We start from the raw sequence: 21,044 nt of genomic DNA, 5'->3' as shown, positions 1-21,044 counted from the left end.
ATATTCTACCTGATATTTCATAGAATATTTGGTGGAATTGTATGTGAATATACACAAACATATATACATACATACATGTAGCTTGAAACACAATAGCTGAAATTCAAATATATTCTGAGGGAAAAAACATGCAATGAACATAAAGACAAACAAGTGTGTTTGTTTATAAAGACATATTAAATTAAAAAGAATAAGACTAAATTTTTGGTTCAAATTTTCTAGTGCCTAGTTTGAAAAGGTATATACTTGTAGCCAGAACAACTCTCTAACACTCTATTATTAATTCTATCATTCTCTATTACTGCTTTGAAGGTTAACTGCATCTTCAAAAATTTTCAATAGTGAACAGGGAAGAGTTATTTTTTTCTCTTACAAGTCCCAACTAAATATAATATAAATTGTAATTTTTATTCTCTCTGTTACAGATCTGATGCTTGAAAATCTTGTGGGCCATTTCTGAGCACAGAGCTTTAAGCAGTCCTATATTCAGTTTTCTAATAATTTATAGCTTTGTAGGACTCCAGTTTAGTTCATTTGCTCAGTTGTGTCCGACTCTTTGTGACCCCACTGACGGCAGCATGCCAGGCCTCCATGTCAGTCACCAACTCCCAGAGCTTTCTCAAACTCATGTCCATCAGGTCGGTGATGCCATCCAACCATCTCATCCAATGTCATCCCTTTCTCCTCCTACCTTCAATCTTTCCCAGCTTCAGAGTCTTTTCTAATGAGTCAGTTCTTCACATCAGATGGCCAAAATTTTGAAGTTTCAGCTTCAACATCAGTCCTTTCAATGAATACTTAGAACTGATCTCCTTTAGGATGGACTGGTTAGATCACTTTGCAGTCCAAGGGACTCTCAAGAGTCTTCTCCAACATCACAGTTCAAAAACATCAATTCTTCAGCAATCAGCTTTATTTATAGTCCAACTCTCACATCCATACATGACCACTGGAAAAACCATAGCCTTGATTAGATGGAACTTTGTTGATAAGTTCAACTTTGTTGAACTAATGTGTCTGCTTTTTAACATGCTGTCTAGGTTAGTCATAACTTTCCTTCCAAGGAGTAAGCATCTTTTAATTTCATGGCTGCAATTACCATCAGCAGTGATTTTGGAGCCCAGAAAAATAAAGTCAGCCACTGTTTCCACTGTTTCCCCATCTATTTGCCATGAAGTTATGGGACCAGTTGCCATGATCTTAGTTTTCTGAATGTTGAGTTTTAAACCAACATTTTTCACTCTCCTCTTTCACTTTCCTCAAGAGGCCCTTCACTTTCTGCCATAAGGGTAGTGTCATCTGCATATCTGAGGTTATTGATATTTCTCTTGGCAATCTTGATTCCAGCTTGTGCTTCCTCCAGCCCAGCATTTCTCATGATCTACTCTGCATATAAGTTAAATAAGCAGGGTGATGATATATAGCCTTGACATACTTCTTTTCCTATTTGGAATCAGTCTGAGGTTATTGATATTTCTCCCAGCAATCTTGATTCCAGCTTGTGCTTCATCCAGCCCGGCATTTCCAAGATGTACTCTGTTTAAAAGTTAAATAAGCAGGGTGACAATATAAAGCCTTGAAATACTCCTTTCCTGATTTGGAACCAGTCTGTTGTTCCATGTCCAGTTCTAACTGTTGCTTCCTGACCTGCATACAGGTTTCTCAAGAGGCAAGTCAGGTGGTCTAGTATTCCCATCTCTTTCAGAATTTTCCACAGTTTGTTGTGATCTACACAGTTGAAGACTTTGGAGTAACTAATAAAGCAGAAGTAGATGGTTTTCTAAAATTCTCTTGCTTTGTCTATGATCCAACGGATGTTGGCAATTTGATCTCTGGTTTCCTCTACCTTTTCTAAATCTAGCTTGAACATCTGGAAATTCATGGTTCACGTATCGTTGAAGCCTGGCTTGGAGAATTTTGAGCATTACTTTGCTTGCCTGTGAGATGAGTGCAATTTTGCAGTAGTTTGAGTATTCTTTGGCATTGCCCTTCTTTGGGATTGGAATGAAAACTAACCTTTTCCAGTCCTGTGGCCACTGCTGAGTTTTCCAAATTTGCTGGTATATTGAGTGCAGCATTTTCACAGCATCGTCTTTTAGGATAAAAATAGCTTAACTGGGATTCCATCACCTTCACTAGTTTGTTCTTAGTGATGCTTCCTAAGGCCCATTTGCCTTTTCATTCCAGGATGTCTGACTCTAGGTGAGTGATAACACCATCATGATTGTCTGGGTCATGAAGATCTTTTTTTGTACAGTTCTTCTGTGTATTCTTGCCACCTCTTAATATCTTCTGCTTCTGTTAGGTCCATACCATTTCTGTCCTTTATTGAGCCAATCTTTGCATGAAATAGTCCCTTAGTATCTCTAATTTTCTTGAAGAGATCTCTAGTCTTTCCTATTCTATTGCTTTCCTCTATTTCTTTGCATTGATCACTGAGGAAGGCTTTCTTATCTCACCTTGCTGTTCTTTGTAGGACTAGATGGATCCTTATGGTTTTTTGATACAACTGATTATTTTTAAATGAAACACTGAGAAGCAGGCAAATAAAAAGGCTGATTAAAAGAAAAAAAATAGTAATCTGTTGTCACAGAGTTAGTATGCATTTTTCTTTAAAACATTTGTGCTGACTATTCTATGAAATGCCCTCAAACTACCTATGCCCATGTCCCTTTTATCTATAAGCAACACTTAATTCTTGGTATAAATTTAATTTTTCCTCATATTCTTCTGGACAACTTCTTTTATGTTTAACTTGGAAATTAACAAAGCATTTTTTTGCTGTTTACTCCAAGATTATTGCTATTGTTCACAGGTTTGAAAAATCTTCTTTCATGATGCCCTAAAACATGTTGTCACATACTATTAAATCCAGACGTCAAAAAACTACTCCACTTTGGATTCATGACCTATCCATTGTCCATTAACTGGGATCACCTAACATGCTGATGTATATTAAATTTCAGTGTACCTATTGCTACAAAATCTCTCATGCAGTTTCAGTGCAAACCTGATCAAATAAATAGTACAATTGATATTTTCTATTTAAAAAAAAAATTGGTTCTATCAAATGTTTCTGAAATTGCTCTTCAAATCCTGATATGTCGATGGTAGGGGACACACATGTGCTTAGAGTCTTGGTATCCACTCTGTCTATAGGCCACCATCTGAGTCACTAGGGAAGCCTCCTGTTGAAAGGAGATCTCTCAATTGCCATTTTATTTTACTTTTCTCTTTTTGTATAGCAAGTTGGCCCTTATGTAGCCCCAAGGCCTTAAGAAATTGAGTAAGCAATAAGTATTTACCTTGAAAAAAGATTGAGAAAATACATAATTTATTACACAAGTTAAAGATGGATGTTTTAGCAAGAGTATCATTCAAACACTGATGAAGTAGATAAAAACAAAGATAAAGCTCACCTTGTTCACTAAATATAATTCTTTTGAGTCACTGATTTTTAAATTTGCTTGAAATTACATGCAAATATATTAGTCTAAAAATAATAATTTGCAACTGAAGTCTCAATAATAAAGATCCTTTGATCACTTGTGTGTATAATTGGGTGTTCATACTTTATCTTGAGGATGTCATTAACTCATTTCACAGGATTTTGCATACCTAGGCTAAATTCCCAGAGGCAACATAGGGAAACCCAAAGGAATTGGAGCTAGGAGATATTTTTCTAGTCTCTATATCTGACCTATTATTGAATGTAATCAAGACATATCACTTTTTCAGTATTAAGTGTCCTCTATACAGTAAATTTTTGTACCACATTGACTTTTTTATATTATTAAAAATATGATATTTAAACAATAATAAATTCACAATGCTTATACTTCCAAAAGTCATGTTTTATATTGTTTCTCTAATTCTGAAAAAGAGATCTTTCTGGGGTCAGAAAGATCTCAAGTCTTCTGTAACTGAGCAATTGCAAGGTAGAAATTACATAGCATTATTTAATATCATTCATTTTTTCCTGAAGTATAGTTTAATGCTCTTAATATAAACAAAGAATCAAAATTGAATGTAAGTCATGGTGAGGATTATTCATTTTATTATCCTCCCTATAGGATCTATCATGATGCTGGGCACATAGTAAGAAATTGCTTCAAGTTCTAAGGTAGAGACAAAATTAGAAATTTGGGGAGTTATTGATAATATAACTTAGTATCCAGAAGTTTTTGTAACCTAACAAGATTTCAGCCACAAGAATAATGATGGAAAAGTTCATTTAGATATAATTAAGAGAAACAGTATAGAGCCAAGAGTAGGTTTCAAAGTGTTTGAAATTATGAAAATTGTAAGTGAACTACAGGATTACTTAGCTGATTTAAGGTACCTTGGGCTTTTACACGCATTACCTGGTAATAAGGAGGTATGTGATAGTTCCTAATGAAGTTATTTTCAAATGGGAAAAAAATAAATAGAGCTACTTCCACATGGAGGGTACTGCTACTGATCTATGTATCAGATCAGTCGCTCAGTCGTCTCCAACGCTTTGCGACCCCATGAATCACAGCACGCCAGGCCTCCCTGTTTATCACCAACTCCCGGAGTTCACTCAGACTCACGTCCATCGAGTCAGTGATGCCATCCAGCCATCTCATCCTCTGTCATCCCCTTCTCCTCCTGCCCCCAATCCCTCCCAGCATCAGAGTCTTTTCCAGTGAGTCAACTCTTCGCATGAGGTGGCCAAAGTACTGGAGTTTCAGCTTTAGCATCATTCCTTCCAAAGAAATCCCAGGGCTGATCTCCTTCAGAATGGACTGGTTGGATCTCCTTGCAGTCCAAGGGACTCTCAAGAGTCTTCTCCAACACCACAGTTCAAAAGCATCAATTATGTGTACCTAAGGATTAATCTATTCATGGCTCAGATAGTTCTATCTAAGAAAGGTAACATGTAAATTCTTGTTAGTCAGCATTTACAGATACCCTCCCTTTAGAGTGTTCAGAGGAAATTCTCAATTAACTTTGAAATCATTAACGTAATCCTCTCTCAAAACCCAGAATATTGCATCAATATTCTGATAAGTTGGGGTTTCTCTGGTAGCTCAGCTGGTAAAGAATCTGCCTGCAATACACAAGACCTCAGTTCAATTCCTGGGTCAGGAAGGGATGGCAACCCCTGGAGAAGGGATAGGCTACCCACTCTAGTATTCTGTGGCTTCCCTGGTGGTTCACATGGTAAAGAATCCACCTACAATGTGGGAGTTCTGGGTTCGATCTCTTAACTTAATCCTTTCTCAAAACCCAGAATATTGAATCAATATTCTGATATGTTGAAGTCGCTCAGTCATGTCCAACTCTTTGCTACCCTAGGGACTGTAGCCCACCAGGTTCCTCTGTCCATGGATGGGATTTTCCAGGCAAGAATACTGGAGAGGGTTGCCATTTTCTTCTCCAGGGGATCTTCCTGACTCAGGGATTGAACCCAGGTCTCCTGCATTGCAGGCAGATTCTTCACCATTTGAGCTAGCTGGAATTCCCTCTGATATGTTAGGCCTACTTAGAATAAACTTTAAGACATGTATTGCTACTTGTATTTATGTGTAAATAATCCAAGACTGGATACTAGAAATTATCTTTCTTTCATCTTCTTTTCTGAACATTAGCCTTTCCCCACACCTCTACTCTCTTATATCACTTCTGTGTACATTTCAAAATTCTTTCTTTTCACTCAAGATACCACTCAAACATATGTACTCCTGAAATGTAAATTAATGTTATCTCCTGCCAAGTTTAGATTTCAAATTAAGTTGCACGAGGCCCATAATGATTTGGCTTCCTCCAGCCAGTATTTTATAAGAATTCATATCTGCTTTCTCCCCTGGTGGCTCATATGGTAAACCATCTGTCTACAATTCAGGAGACCCAGGTTCGATTCCTGGGTCAGGAAGATCCTCTGGAGAAGGAAATTGCAACCCACTTGTATACTGTTGCCTGGAAAATTCCATGGACGGAGGAGCCTGGTAGGCTACAACTCCATGGGCCCGCAAAGAGTCGGACACGACTGAGCAACTTCACTTTCACTTTTCTTTCAGTGTATCCCCCTTTTTTAAATGTTTTATCTTATATTAGAGCAAAGCTGATTAACAATGTTGTGATAGTCAGGTGAACAGCAAAGGGACTCAGCCATACATATACATGTATCCCTTCTTCCCCAAACTTCCCTCCTCTCCAGGCTGCTACATAAAGTTGAGCAGAGTTTTCTGTGCTATGGACAGGATCTTGTTGGTTATCCATTTAAAATATAGCAGTGTGTATGTATCATCCCAAACTCCCTAACTATCTCTTACTCCTATTCTTCCCTGGTTGGCAACCATAAGTTTGTTCCCTGTAAGTCTGTTTTGTAAATAAGTTCATTTGTCTCATTTCATTTTAGATTCTGCATAGAAGGGATGTTATATATTTTTAGGATACATACAATATATCTTTTTAACGAATTTTTAAAAAAATTGTTTAGCCTGTCCTGAGCTTTGTTTGTGGCTGTAGACAAATAGGTGAAACTTAGCAAAGAATAATCATCTACAGTGATCTTCACTGTAAGGACAGCTGCCTCTCCCTATTGATCCAATTCTTTCCTTTCAAAAAAATTCAAAAGAAGAAACATAATTATGACCATTAGCCTATTGCGCTCTACCTTCAAACAGCTTCATTATAGTGTAATTTTTACACTTTGAAAAAACAGTGATTCATTAAAGAAGAGTTGCCCAAGATATGCATGATGAGTATGTCAATAAGCTCATGAAAGAAATTCCATTTATTCCAGAATTAGTTCATTAAATGAGTCTTTTAATCAGACTGATTCTTGATGCAAAAGACAGAAACTTCTCTTTAAATTCATCTGGCCAAGATGCAGTCTTTAAACATATGAAATATCAACAGATTAATTTTGAGCACTACATGAAAACGATTTTTAATTCTCTTACAATGAAGGCTTTTTTAGGAATGTTAGCACTTACTTCATTTTGTAGATTTTAGAGTAATTTCTATCTGGAATGTATAGTTTTGTGACAGTGGCAACTGAAGATTTGATGATTAGTAAGACAAACAGGTTAAGTTGACATATGAGCCAGTCTCTGCTTCCAGAAAGAGTAGTGTGTGGTTCCTGAACTAACAGTTATTAATCATAGGATTTTTTTAACTTCTATGTTTAATGGCTTAATATGATGCTATTCATCTTCATAATGCTATCAGGCAGATAGCATAGATCCTTTAGAGGTAGATTTATACTTCAAGTTAAAATAATCTAAGGAAGGTTTTTTGATTCATTTTAATTTAACCTGACATACAATAACTATTTTATTTAAATAATAGCTCTTCAGCAAATGAAAATATATTTGTTTTAATTTTACAAAAAGAAATGGTCTATTTATTAACAAGATAATGGTTAAAATGAGATAATATTTAAAATACCTTTATAAAATTCTTAGAAAATTTTCTTTTCAGTTTTTATTTAGAGTCAAGCTCTGAGAACTAACTCAATCCAACTGTATTATTCTGCTAAGGCTACCATAAAAAAAAGAATCACAGATTGTGAGGCTTCAATAACAAAAGTTAATTTTCTCATGGTTCTGGATGCTGGAAGTTCAATATCTAGGTGTTGGCATGTTTGGTTTCTCTTGAGGCTCTCTTATTGGCTTGCAGATGATCACATTCTCATGGTTTCTACCACAGTCTTGTCTCTGTATATGAGCATCCCTGAAGCTTCTTTTTCTCTGCAGAAAGACATCAGATTAAGGACCCACACTTATTACCTCATTTAACCTTAATAACCTCTTTTAAGTCCCTATCTCCAACATTAGGGGTTTTAGCTTCAACAAAATTAATTGGGAGGGGATACAGTTTACTCCACAACACTGAGAATTTCTAAGAAATTATTTCAAAGAAAATGGAGTTGAAATCGGTTGGAGTTAGTAGAAATTTTACAACTAATCCTAGGTAATAACTGAGATCATTCCCTAAGTAAAAAAATAATCATCCCGTTGACCTAAAATAAATACCTGCCAGTTACTTCTACAGCATGAAATGGATTTATTCAAGATCAGCATAGAATTGCAATCCAGGGTCTTCAGTCATGGCAATGGAGAAGGAAATGGCAGCATTCTTGCCTGGGTAATCCCATGGACAGAAGAGCCTGACGGGCTACCGTCCATGGGGTTGAAAAGAGTCAGACAGGACTCAGCGACCAAACAAACACAAATCATGGCAAGTCACATGCAAGTCACCCACAAAAACTGGAGAAGTGGCTTTTTTTTATAGTGGGGGAAAGGAAGTTGGGAGGGCTAAAGTAAATAGAGTCCATGGTTTTTCACTGGCTGAGTTATGACAGTCTCTTATTGGCTGAACTTTTGCCAAGGAAAAAGAGGAAGTCTTTCTTCTTCATGTTAGGTTTTGTTATAGTTTCAGGGTGTTAGAGCTCCTATTTCTGTCCTTCTGACTCTATTTTAACTGAGGCTTCTGTTTATTAATTTCTACACTTCCCTTTTTTGAGCAAGGTCTTTCTCTAAAAGCATGGCTGGTTAAGAGTCAGGTTTTTCCAGTTTCAGTGGCTTTTTGCCCCTCAATGCCAGGAAGAATCTTTCCTAAGTGTAGTATTCCTTGTCAAAGGGAAAATGCATGGATCTTTTGAGATCATATTTAAGTAAAAAGGAGTGGTAGAAGGGAGAGCTCTCAGGTACTTTTTATTTAAAGCCCATTTGTTTTCAAGATCATAGTCATCTAATCAAAGGTTTGGCAGGTGAACTTCCAAAAGGCCTGGTCTGGATATCTGAGGAAAGTTGTCTCATCAGATGTTGTTCCCTTCAATTCTGGGAAACCTTTTCTTCCAGTTAACCAGATGATATGCCTGTTAGTCAGGACTTCGTGTATCCTATGAATCCAAGAGTCTGTTCCTTATAGTTTGGCAGTATTGCAATTGGTTAGCAGTACCTGATAGGGGTCTTTCCAATGAGATTGAAGAGAGCCTTCTGTAGGTAGCTTTTCCAATTGGTAAAATTTCCAGTTTGCAAAGTATTATACTTAAGATCTTCATTTCCTGAGAGTGTACTGTGAAAAGATTGCTCAACCAAAACATGATTTTTTGAAAAAAATAGAAGCTATTAGACTTTTGTAATATTGGAGTATCTTTCCTTTTATCAGTTGTGGGTCAGAAGAGACAGGAGTCAAGTGCATGGGAGTCCTGTGGCTATCACAAAGGGTGAAAGTTTATGAATTCCAAAAGAGTGGATCTAAGGTATAGAAAAGCCAATTGCAATGCTTTTTGGCCAAGGTAGTTGGAGGACCTCACATACTTTGCTAATTGAGTCATAATAGAGACATTAGTGCATTCAACTAAACCAGAGGATTAAGGGTGGTAAATGCAGTGGAAATGTTGCAAAAGTGGTCAAATAGCACAGACGTGTTAAAGTAACTGATCAGTAAAATGGGTTCCTGGATCATTATGAAATTTGAAAGGAATCCCTGGGTAGGGATAATTTTGTTTTCAGAATGACTTTGCTACAGGGTTCAGTCCAGTGTAAAAACATACAGACACTGACTAAACTTATTTATATACATAAGACAGAGTAAGTTGTATGAAATCCACTTACCAGACCTCAAATGACCCATTAGTCAAGTGAAGTCGTTCAGTAGTGTCCGACTCTTTGTGATTCCGTGGACTGTAGCCCACCAGGCTCCTCCATCCGTGGGATTCTCCAGGCAAGATTACTGGAGTGGGTTGCCATTTCCTTCTCCAGGAGATCTTCCTCACCCAGGGATCAAACCCAGATCTCCCACATTGCAGGCAGATGCTTTAACCTCTGAACCATCTGGGAAGCCCAAAATTAGGAAGTTTAAAATGTTCAGAAGCAATACGGACAGGCTACCCTGGGTTGTATTTTGGACAGTGGGACACATGAAGTGAGCACTTTTTGTAGCCTTGATAATGTTTCCCCACTCATTGATTCATGAATGTTATTATTTTGTCAGTAAACTGGTGTTTTAATGCATGTTCAATGGTGAGGAGTGAAAATTTGAGAGTCTACAGAAAGACTGGATTGTAATTTGATCCAAGCCAGAGCCTTCTCTTTTGATCAAACAACAATTGTTGAATTTTCATTCTGTTTTTTCCTTCCCTGAAGCCAATTGTTGGGCTTTTCTAGCCAGTTTATAACTTATGATTTGGGAAAATATCACTTTTGACCATGACAGCAGTTTGGCTGTCATTGGTTCCTTTAAGGAAAGCAGCCCCTGTAAAAATGTCAGCAGGGTGATTTCCTCTAACTTCCGGACAGTCAAGTTTAGAATTCCCCGGAATCTTAGTAATAGCTAAAGCGGCAAGTAAAAATATTGCATTCAGTAATTTCTGAACATAAGGAACATTTTTTGTTTTATTTTTTCTGGAAGTAAAGAAGTCACATTGCTTCCACAACATTCCAAAATCATGAGCTACTCTGAAAGCATATCTACTCTCAGTATAAATATTGACAAATTTGCCCTTGGCTGAAGTACAAGCCCATGTAAAAGCATATGATTCAGTCTGTTAGGCTCAAGTAGACATAGGTGAAGATGCTGCCTCAACAGTACCAAAATGTGTTCCAGTAGCATACTCTGTAAAATATTTGCCATTGTCACCATTTAAACAAGAATCACTGGTGAACCATGAGACTTCAGTGTTACTCAAAGGAATTTCCTGCAGGTCATCATGAAAAGTCAGGAGGTGATCCATCAGTATTAGGCAGTTGTGAGGGATTTTGTCAGTGACAGAGGGAAGAAGAGTAGCAAGGTTAAGATTACTACAGCATGAGAGAATTATGTGAGGAGTAGTTTTAAAAGATTTCATAAGAGATGAGCTGACTAGTGGAGAAATGTTAAGTATGATGGGAATTCAGGAGAGCCACTATAGCATGAGATACAAAAATTGTTAGGGAGAAATCCCACAACAATGTTCTCAGTAGCCTTAACCAAAATGGCTGTGGTAGTAATGGCTTAAAAGCAAGAGGTGTATCCCAAGGTCACTGGGTCTAGTTGCTGGCTATAGTATCCTATGGGTAAATGATGGTCCCTATGTTTTTGAGTGACCACCCGAAGGACATTTGTTTTCTTTTCGTATACAAAAAGAAAAAAAGGGAATCTGATCATTGAGATGCCCTAGAGCAGGTGAGTTCATCGGACTCTTCTTCAAGGCCTTAAAGATTGTATCATCCAGTTTTTAACCACAAAATCAGGTCAGGGTTGCTGTTGTTGAATAAAACATAGAGAGGTTTGGTCATAAGAGAGAAATTTAGAATCCAATTTTGGCAATAACTAACTACCCTGAAAAAACCTTGCAGTTGGTGCTTGGTTTTATGCAAGTTCCCCCCAAAAATGGAGAGGAGATCTCTTTTATAGGGGAGAAAAGGAAGTTGGGAGGACTACAGTAAATGAAGGGTTCATGGCTTTTCATTGGCTAAGTTGTGATAGTTTCTTGTTGGCTGAGCCAAGAAAGAAGATGAAGTCTTTCTTCTTCCTCTTGAGCTTTACTATCATTTTGGGCATGAGAGCTCTCCTTTCTGGCCTCCTGGCTCTATTTTAATTGAGATTCTATTTATTAATTTTTACAGTCAATATTTTCTATACACCAGTAACTTCCCATTATTGGTATTCAGTCCTTCAATAATAACTTTCAGCCAAACATTTTATAAACTATTCATAATTAGAATCTTTCATGGCTAAATGTCAAGTTAATGTCAGAAACACTTCCAGTTTCTGGTCATAGACACTATTAGATACCACAGAGGCTTACAAAAATGTTTTTATATTAATAAGTTTACTTTTCAAATCTATACTCCTCCTCAGATTCTTCAGAAGGATTTCTCTTTTCTCTTGTGAGTCAGTATTTTTAATGCTATCCCTTTTAAAAAAATTTATTTTATTTTGTTAGCTCATCATAGCCTGAAGTTAGATCTGCTTGCCAAAAGACATCTTGAGAATTTCCCTTGTTTATGCTCACTGTTTTCTAAGGCTTCATCAAACCTGCTCTCATGTCAAAGTTTAAAGGAAAGCAGATAAGCATAACTTTTAGTCAAGTCTCAATATTTAGAAAACATGTATCTAGATTTTTCTAGTGTGGAATTGCCTCATGTCTTATATTCAATCATTTGGAACTCTCACACTTTGACCAATAGAATGCATAAAAACCTCTTCACCAGGGTTCTTGCCACTTCTTCCTTCCCCATGGGGCTGGACTTGTGAGATTAACCCTTAACCATAGAGGTTATTGAGACAGCACCAGTGTCTACTCCTAACCAAATCAATCAATCGATATACAAAATGTATTTCTTGTTTTCTGGGAAATTAAATTTCTGGATGAATAGGGGAAGTACAAAAAGAATATACATATTTCTCACATTGTTTTGTTTTAAAAACGAAAACACCTACAGTTAGTAATTGAACCTGGATCTCCTGCACTGAGGCAGATTCTTTACCATCTGAGTCACAAAGGCCCTTGTGCATAGGTTGCCATTTAAATGCCATTTTAAACCAAGATTCACATGTGCACTTTGAATTTAAACATTATTTATTCAATTATGATAAAATTAATTTTATTATGAAAGAAAAATTATGTTTTTAGTATCCTGTTGATCTCACTGCTGATAATTATGATCTCTTTTAGTGAAAAGTAGATTTTAAATTAATTCATTATGACATGCTGCTGCCTATATTAATATGTGAGCAGTGAGTTTAAAATGTGGTCATCTAGTTATAACTTTAATTTTTAAGTTACTTTTATATTTAGGAGGGCTTTCCTGATAGCTCAGTTGCCTGCAATGCAAGAGACCCCGGTTTGATTCCTGGGTTGGGAAGATCCACTGGAAAAGGGATGGGCCACTTATTTCAGTATGCTTGGGTTTCCCTTGTGGCTCAGCTGGTAAAGAATCTGCCTGCAATGCGGGAGACCTGGGTTCGACCTGGGATAGATCCCTGGGTTGGAAAGATCTCCTGGAGAAGGAAAAGGCTACCCACTCCAGTATTCTTGTCTGGAGAATTCCATGGCCTAACAGTCCGTAGGGTCACAAAGAGTAGGACACAACTGAGTGACTTTCACTTTATATTTAGGAATGAAATATTATTGACTGACATTGAGGAATTCAAATATCTCCTAGTATAACAATATGCTAATTAACCTCAGGCAACTACACTTAGACTTGTGACCCTAATAAAACATGGTAGAAAAGAGAACTTTCTTCCCATAAATGAAATTTTGCATAAATAAAATATTTGCTATGCTGATGTCCCTGTTTAGATATGGTACTTCCCATTTCTCTTACTGTGTGAAAATTAATGATATTCAATATTAAAATATATCATAATAATAAGTCACATTTTTTGAGTACACACTAATATGTCAATAAATGTTAGCTTGCTACATACTAACACATCAGCCCTAAATAGGATATAATTATTCACATTTTATGTAAGATATCAAAGTTAGAGGGAAAAAAATGATTTGCCTAAGTTACATAGATGTATAGTGTCAGTTTACATCAGAGCTCAAAGAAATACATCATCAGTCTGTGACTAACTCTATAATAAGAGTCTTTTTCACTTTTCCCAAGACGTAAATTTGAGAAAACAAACCTGGCTTGCTTTCTCTGGTGTTTTGTATCTTGTATGTTCATGCTCAGTTGCTCACTGTATCCTATTCTTTGTGATCATATGGAATGTAGCCCTCGAGGCTCCTCTGTCTACGGAATTTTACCGGCAAGAATACTAGAGTGGGTTGCCATTTCCTACTCCAGGGTATCTTTCTGAGTCAAGGATAGAACTCATGTCTCTTGCATCTCCTGCATTGGCAGGCAGATTCTTTACCATTGTGCTACCTGGGAAGCTCATTTTATTAATATATCTACTGAGACATAAATCATAAGTTTTTGTGTCAAGTCAGGTGCTGTCAACATAAAAGTTTTACCTTTGATAAAGATTATTTTAAGGTCAAGAAAAAGAAATACAAGAAGGTAAAGTGGTTGTCTGAGGAGGCCTTACAAATAGCTGAGAAAAGAAGAGAAACAAAAGACAAGGGAGAAAGGGAAAGTTAGACCCAACTGAATGCAGAGTTGCAAAGAATAGCAAGGAGAGAGAAGAAAACTTTCTTAGGTGAACAAACAAAGAAACAGAGGAAAACACTAGAATGGGAAAGACTAGAAATCTCTTAAAAAAAGTTAGAGATATCAAGGGAATATTTCATGAAAGGATGGGCAGGATAAAGGACAGAAATAGTAAGGACCTAGCAGAAGCACCGGGGACTAAGATAAGGTGGCAAGACCACAGATAAAAATTACATTAAAAAGTCTTAGTGACGTGGATAATCACAATAGTGTGGTTACTCATCTAGAGCCAGACATCCTGGAGTGTGAAAGCAAGTGGGCCTTAGGAACACAGCTAGTGGAGCTGATGGAATTCCAGTTGAGCTATTTCAAATCTTAAAATATGATGTTGTTAAAGTCTGCCCTCAGTATGTCAGCAAATTTAGAAAACTCAGCTATGGCCACAGGACTGAAAAGGCCAGTTTTCATTCCAGTCCTATGGAAGGGCAATGCCAAAGAATGTCTGAACTACTGTACAATTGTACTCATTTCACATGCTAGCAAAGTTATTCTCAAAATCCTTCACACCTGGCTTCAACACTACTTGAACCAAGAACATCCAGATGTACCAGCTGGACTTAGAAAAGGCAGAAGAACCAGAGATCAAGGTGCCAACACTCACTGGATATTAGAGAAAGCAAGGGAATTCCAGAAAAGTATCTACTTCTGCTTCATTGACTTTGCTAACGCCTTTGACTGTATGGATCACAAAAACCTGTGGAAAATTGTTAAAGACATAGGAACACCAGACCACTTACCTGCCTTCTGAGAAACCTGTATGCAGGTCATGAAGCAACAGTTAGAACGGGACATGTAACAATGGACTGGTTATAAATTTGGAAGGAGTACAGTTGTATATTGTCACCCTGCTTATTTAACTTATATGCAGAGTACGTCATGTGAAATGTCAGACTGCGTGAATCACAAGCTGGAATCAACACTGCCAGGAGAAAAATCAATAATCATCTTCAAATATGTAGATGATACCACTGTAATGGCAGAAAGTAAAGAGGAACTATAGAGCCTCTTAATGAGGGTGAAAGAGGAGAGTGAAAAAAACTGGCTTAAAACTCAACATTCAAAAACGAAGATCATGCCATCTGGTCCCATCATTTCATGGCAGATAGATGGGGAAATTTTTGAAACAGTGACAGAGTTTAATATAACAGACCATAATGAAGGCTGAGCACTGAAGAATTGATACTTTCATGTCATGGTGCTGGAGAAGACTCTTGAGAGTCCCTTGAATAAAAAGAGATTAAAGCAGTCAGTTCTAAAGAAATCAACTCTGAATATTCTTTGGAAGCACTGATGTTGAAGCTGAAGCTCCAATATTTTGGCCACCTGAGCATGGTGTACTATAGTCATGGGATGGCAAAGAGTTGGGCACAACTTAGAGACTGAACAACAACAATAATTATTAACACTAAGGAGAGTTTTTCTTCCTGTAGGAAGAATAATTTTCATTATGTGCTGAAAACATCGTCTGCTCCAAACTGTTCTCTTGGTATGTGAATGTCTTAGATAATATTATAGTCCTATAACATTCTCTTCAGATCAGATCAGATCAGATCAGTCCGCTCAGTCCTGTCTGACTCTTTGCGGCCCCATGAATCTCAGCATGCCAGGCCTCCCTGTCCATCACCAACTCCCGGAGTTCACTCAGACTCACGTCCATCGAGTCAGTGATGCCATCCAGCCATCTCATCCTCTGTCATCCCCTTCTCCTCCTGCCCCCAATCCAGAGTCTTTTCCAATGAGTCAACTCTTTGCATGAGGTGGCCAAAGTATTGGAGTTTCAGCTTTAGCATCAGTCCTTCCAAAGAAATCCCAGGGCTGATCTCCTTCAGAATGGACTGGTTGGATCTCCTTGCAGTCCAAGGGACTCTCAAGAGTCTTCTCCAACACCAGAAGTCAAAAGCATCAATTCTTCGGCGCTCAGCCTTCTTCACAGTCCAACTCTCACATCCATACATGACTACAGGAAAAACCACAGCCTTGACTAGACGAACCTTTGTTGGCAAAGTAATGTCTCTGCTTTTCAATATGCTATCTAGGTTGGTCATAACGTTCCTTCCAAGGAGTAAACGTCTTTTAATTTCATGGCTGCAGTCACCATCTGCAGTGATTTTGGAGCCCAGAAAAATAAAGTCTGACACTGTTTCCACTGTTTCCCCATCTATTTCCCATGAAGTGATGGGACCGTATGCCATGACCTTTGTTTTCTGAATGTTGAGCTTTAAGCCAACTTTTTCACTCTCCACTTTCACTGTCATCAAGAGGCTTTTGAGTTCCTCTTCACTTTCTGCCATAAGGGTGGTGTCATCTGCATATCTGAGGTTATTGATATTTCTCCCAGCAATCTTGATTCCAGCTTGTGCTTCTTCCAGCTCAGCGTTTCTCATGAGGTACTCTGCATATAAGTTAAATAAACAGGGTGACAATATACAGACTTGACGTACTTCTTTTGCTATCTGGAACCAGTCTATTGTTCCATGTCCAGTTCTAACTGTTGCTTCCTGACTGCATACAAATTTCTCAAGAGGTAGATCAGGTGGTCTGATATTCCCATCTCTTTCAGAATTTTCCACAGTTTATTGTGATCCACACAGTCAAAGGCTTTGGCATAGTCAATAAAGCAGAAATAGATGTTTTTCTGGAACTCTCTTGCCAGGCTTCAGCAATATGTGAACCGTGAACTTCCTGATGTTCAAGCTGGTTTTAGAAAAGGCAGAGGAACCAGAGATCAAATTGCCAACATCTGCTGGATCATGGAAAAACATTCTCTTGGTTTCCTCATATTGGAGGGGGAGATAATATTTAATTAACTGATAAAAAGTATGATATAAAAACTATGCTAGAGCAGCCATCAGCTAAATAACAATTACCATAAAAGGTTTAAAATACCAAAGCTGACAGTAATCACATATAATAGCATACAGTGTTAAGGAAAACAGAGTGAATGTTTTAGTTCAGTTCAGTTCAGTCTCTTAGTTGTGTCTGACTCTTTGTGATCTCATGGGCTGCAGCACACCAGGCCTCCCTGTCTATCACCAACCAACTCCTGGAGTTTACTCAAACTCATATCCACTGAGTCAGTGATGCCATGCAACCATCTCATCCTCTGTTGTCCCATTCTCCTCCCACCTTCAATCTTTCCCAACATCAGGGTCTTTTCAAATAAGTCAGCTGTTCGCATCAGGTGGCCAAAGTATTGGAGTTTCAGCTTCAACATCAGTCCTTCCAACAAACACCCAGGACTGATCTCCTTTACTATGGATTGGTTGGATCTCCTTGCAGTCCAAGGGACACTCAAGAGTCTTCTCCAACATCACAGTTCAAAAACATGAATTCTTTTGTGCTCAGTTTTCTGTATAGCCCAACTCTAACATCCATACATGACTACTGGAAAAACCATAGCCTTAACTAGACAGACCTTTGTTGGCAAAGTAATGTCTCTGCTTTTGAATATGCTGTCTAAGTTGGTCATAACTTTTCTTCCAAGGAGTAAGCATCTTTTAATTTCATGGCTGCAGTCACCATCTGCAGTGATTTTGGAACCCCCAAAAATACAGTCTGTCACTGTGTCCATTGTTTCCCCATCTATTTGCCATGAAGTGATGGGACCAGTTGCCACGATCTTAGTTTTCTGAATGTTGAGCTTTAAGCCAACTTTTTCACTGTCCTCTTTCACTTTCATCAAGAGGCTTTTTAGTTCCTCTTCACTTTCTGCCATAAGGGTGGTGTTATCTGCATATCTGAGATTATTGAAATTTCTCCTGGCAATCTTGATTCCAGCTTGTGTTTCCTCCAGCCCAGTGTTTCTCATGATGTACTCTGCATATAAGTTAAATAAACAGGGTGACAATATACAGCCTTGATGTACTCCTTCCTGATTTGGAACCAGTCTGTTGTTCCATGTCCAGTTCTAACTGTTGCTTCCTGACCTGCATACAGATTTCTCAAGAGGCAGATCAGGTCGTCTGGTATTCCCATCTCTTGAAGAATTTTCCACAGTTTGTTTTGATCCACGTAGTCAAAGGGTTTGGCACAGTCAGTAAAGCAGAAGTACAGGTTTTTCTGGAATTCTCTCTGGCTTTTTGGATGATCCAGTGGATGTTGTCAATTTAATCTCTGGTTTCTCTGCCTTTCTAAATCCCCAGCTTGAACATCTGGAAGTTCATGGTTCGCGGAGTGTTGAAGCCTGGCTTGGAACATTTTGAGCATTACTTTGCTTGCATGTGAGATGAGTGCAATTGTGCGGTAGTTTGAGCATTCTTTGGAATTGCCTTTCTTTGGGATTGGAATGAAAACTGACGTTTTCCCATCCTGTGGCCACTGCTGAGTTTTCCAAATTTGTGGGCATATTGAGTGCAACACTTTCACAGCATCATCTTTTAGGACTTGAAATAGCTCAATTGGGATTCCATCACCTCCACTAGCTTTGTTTGTAGTAATGCTTCCTAAGGCCCACTTGATTTTGAATTTCAGGATGTCTGGCTCTAGGTGAGTGATCACACTATCGTGATTGTCTGGGTCATGAAGATCTTTTTTGTATAGTTCTTCTGTGTATTCTTGCCATCTCTTCTTAATATCTTCTGCTTCTGTTAGGTCCATACCATTTCTGGCCTTTATTGTGCTCATCTTTGCATGAATTGTTCCCTTGGTATCTCTAATTTTCTTGAGATCTTAGTCTTTCCCATTCTATTGTTTTCCTCTATTTCTTTGCACTGATCACTGAGGAAGGCTTTCTTATCTTTATTTGCTATTCTTTGGAACTCTGCATTCTAATTAGAATATCTTTCCTTTTCTCCTCTGCTTCTCTTCTTTCTACAGATATTCAAGTCCTCCTCAGGCAACCACTTTGCCTTTTTGCATTTCTTTTTCTTGGTGATGGTCTTGATCTCTGCCTCTTGTACAGTGTCATGAACCTCCGTCCATAGTTCTTCAGGCACTCTGTCTATCATATCTAATCCCTAGAATCTATTTATCACTTCCACTGTATAGTCATAATGGATTTGATTTTGGTCATACCTGAATGGTCTCGGAGAAGGCAGTGGCACCCCACTCCAGTACTCTTGCCTGGAAAATCCCATGGACAGAGGAGCCTGGTAGGCTTCGGTCCATGGGGTCGCAAAGAGTTGGACATGACTGAAGTGACTTAGCAGCAGCATACCTGAATAGTCTAGTGTTTTTCCCTACTTTCTTCAATTTAAGTCTGAATTTGGCAATAAAGAGTTAATAATCTGAGCTACAGGCAGCTTCTGTCTTGTGTTTGCTGACTCTATAGAGCTTTTCCATCTTTGGCTGCAAAGAATATAATCAATCTGATTTTGGCATTTACCATCTGGTGATGTCTGGTGTGTAGAGTCTTCTCTTTGCTGTTAGAAGAGGGTGTTTGCTATGATCAGTGCGTTCTCTTGGGAAAACAATATTCGCCTTTGCCCTGCTTCATTTTGTACTCCAGGGCCAAACTTCTTTAAATTTCAAAATCTATTTAAAAGTCAAAATTCTGAAAGGTTAAGACTGTGCCTATTTGATATTCCTGCTTTTCTCTCCATCTTTAAAAGAATGTTTTGCACTTGTTCCTTCCCCTATTTGAAATATTCTCTCTCTCTCTCATTCTCTCTCTGACAGATGCTTAGATCACAGTATCTCCTTTATTGTTCCTGAGGTAAATCCTGACACTACTAAGGTTTTTTCCTAAATCAAAACAAGTTTGAAAAGCTGATCCAATGGAGGAGAAGGGGGAAAAAAAAAGACTTCAGTGTTGTAAACATTTTCCCAGAGATCAAGGCTATTATCCATCATTATTTGATAAACAGAGTCAATTAAAAGCATTCACATGTAAAACTTCCCTTTACAAAGAGCTCACTGTATTGCTACAGTCCTGGGAGAAAACGGGGAGAAGAAGAAAAGGGAAGAAAGGAAAAGACTTTAGACCTCTAACCAAGAGGAATGGTAAACATTTTATGTGTTCTGAATTAATTTGTTTGTACTTTCTTGAAAAAGTAATTGCTACTTAATTTTTAGGAAAAGCAAGTTTTATATTTCCATAAAGTGTTGTTTAATTATGAACTACGCAGAGCATGAAGGAAGAGAGACTAGAGTAAAAATTTAAAGAAAAACTTGCATTTGTAAATCTTATTTTTTTCTTGGTCACATTCTTGTTTAGCTGTCACTGGAGTAGTATAATCATTTCACTCAACTCTACAGTGATTAGATTATTATTATTATTTTACTACAATATTCTTGGTAGCTTTTCTGAGATGGGAGGATTTGTATACAGATTACAATAAAATTGAAAATCTGTTCTGGATTATCACAAAAGAAAAAAAAAAAAACCCGCAGAAGGGAGGTTTAGAATTTTTTGTATAGTGAATTCATTGATTTACTGCATTTAGTAGGTGTTTAGGCTTCCATATCATCCTACCTTTTAAAAAGAAAGATATATAATATGTAATGTAATTTTATGGATATCACATGGACATCTTTGAGTTTTATTCCTAGATTGTCTATTTCTTAATTGTTTTAATTAAACTTTAATGTATACTGTCATGCTTCTTAAAAATGTTGCCTTATTTATTAAGGCATTGGGAAGAGAAAAAAAAATTCACTGAAGTTTTTTAGTGAGTTTTTAAAAATCTACTCACTGTAGATTTTTACAACTAAAAATCAAAATCTAAAAATAAGTTTTCTAAGTGTATATATATATATATATATATATATATACACACACATATATGTATTTATCAAGATAGTATCAAATCTCAAATAGCATTATTTTGCAAACTGCAATATTTTGTTGTATGTTTATAAAAAACTAACGAGGAAACTTTTCCTTTAGTTTAGCTTTCCATACTTAATGGATTTGTAGTAATACAGCATTACTGAGATATAAAAACTATAGCATTGCCCCTCAGAAAATCAGAATTA

At 37.5% G+C, this 21,044-nt stretch overlaps 1 protein-coding gene and 1 long non-coding RNA gene across 3 annotated transcripts in view; one reads left to right on the top strand and one right to left on the bottom strand.

Annotated features, from left to right (window-relative positions):
- CALCRL (calcitonin receptor like receptor) overlaps positions 1–21,044 on the top strand; it is a 128,115-nt gene that overhangs the window by 34,719 nt on the left and 72,352 nt on the right. The gene's annotated exons all lie outside the window — the stretch shown is intronic.
- On the bottom strand, positions 7,421–8,179 carry LOC147378720 (uncharacterized). Its single transcript, XR_015153115.1, has 2 exons — positions 8,007–8,179; positions 7,421–7,721 (listed from the first exon to the last, which is right to left on the bottom strand). It is a non-coding gene; the product is annotated as an uncharacterized LOC147378720 (long non-coding RNA).

The sequence above is a fragment of the Bos grunniens genome, chromosome 2 (genome assembly GCF_055505025.1).
Source record: "Bos grunniens cultivar Pamir isolate PY7600 chromosome 2, Bosgru_T2T1.0, whole genome shotgun sequence".
Lineage (NCBI taxonomy): Eukaryota > Metazoa > Chordata > Mammalia > Artiodactyla > Bovidae > Bos > Bos grunniens.
The sequence above is the reverse complement of the archived record's forward strand: the minus strand, read 5'-3'. Positions and strand labels throughout refer to the sequence as shown.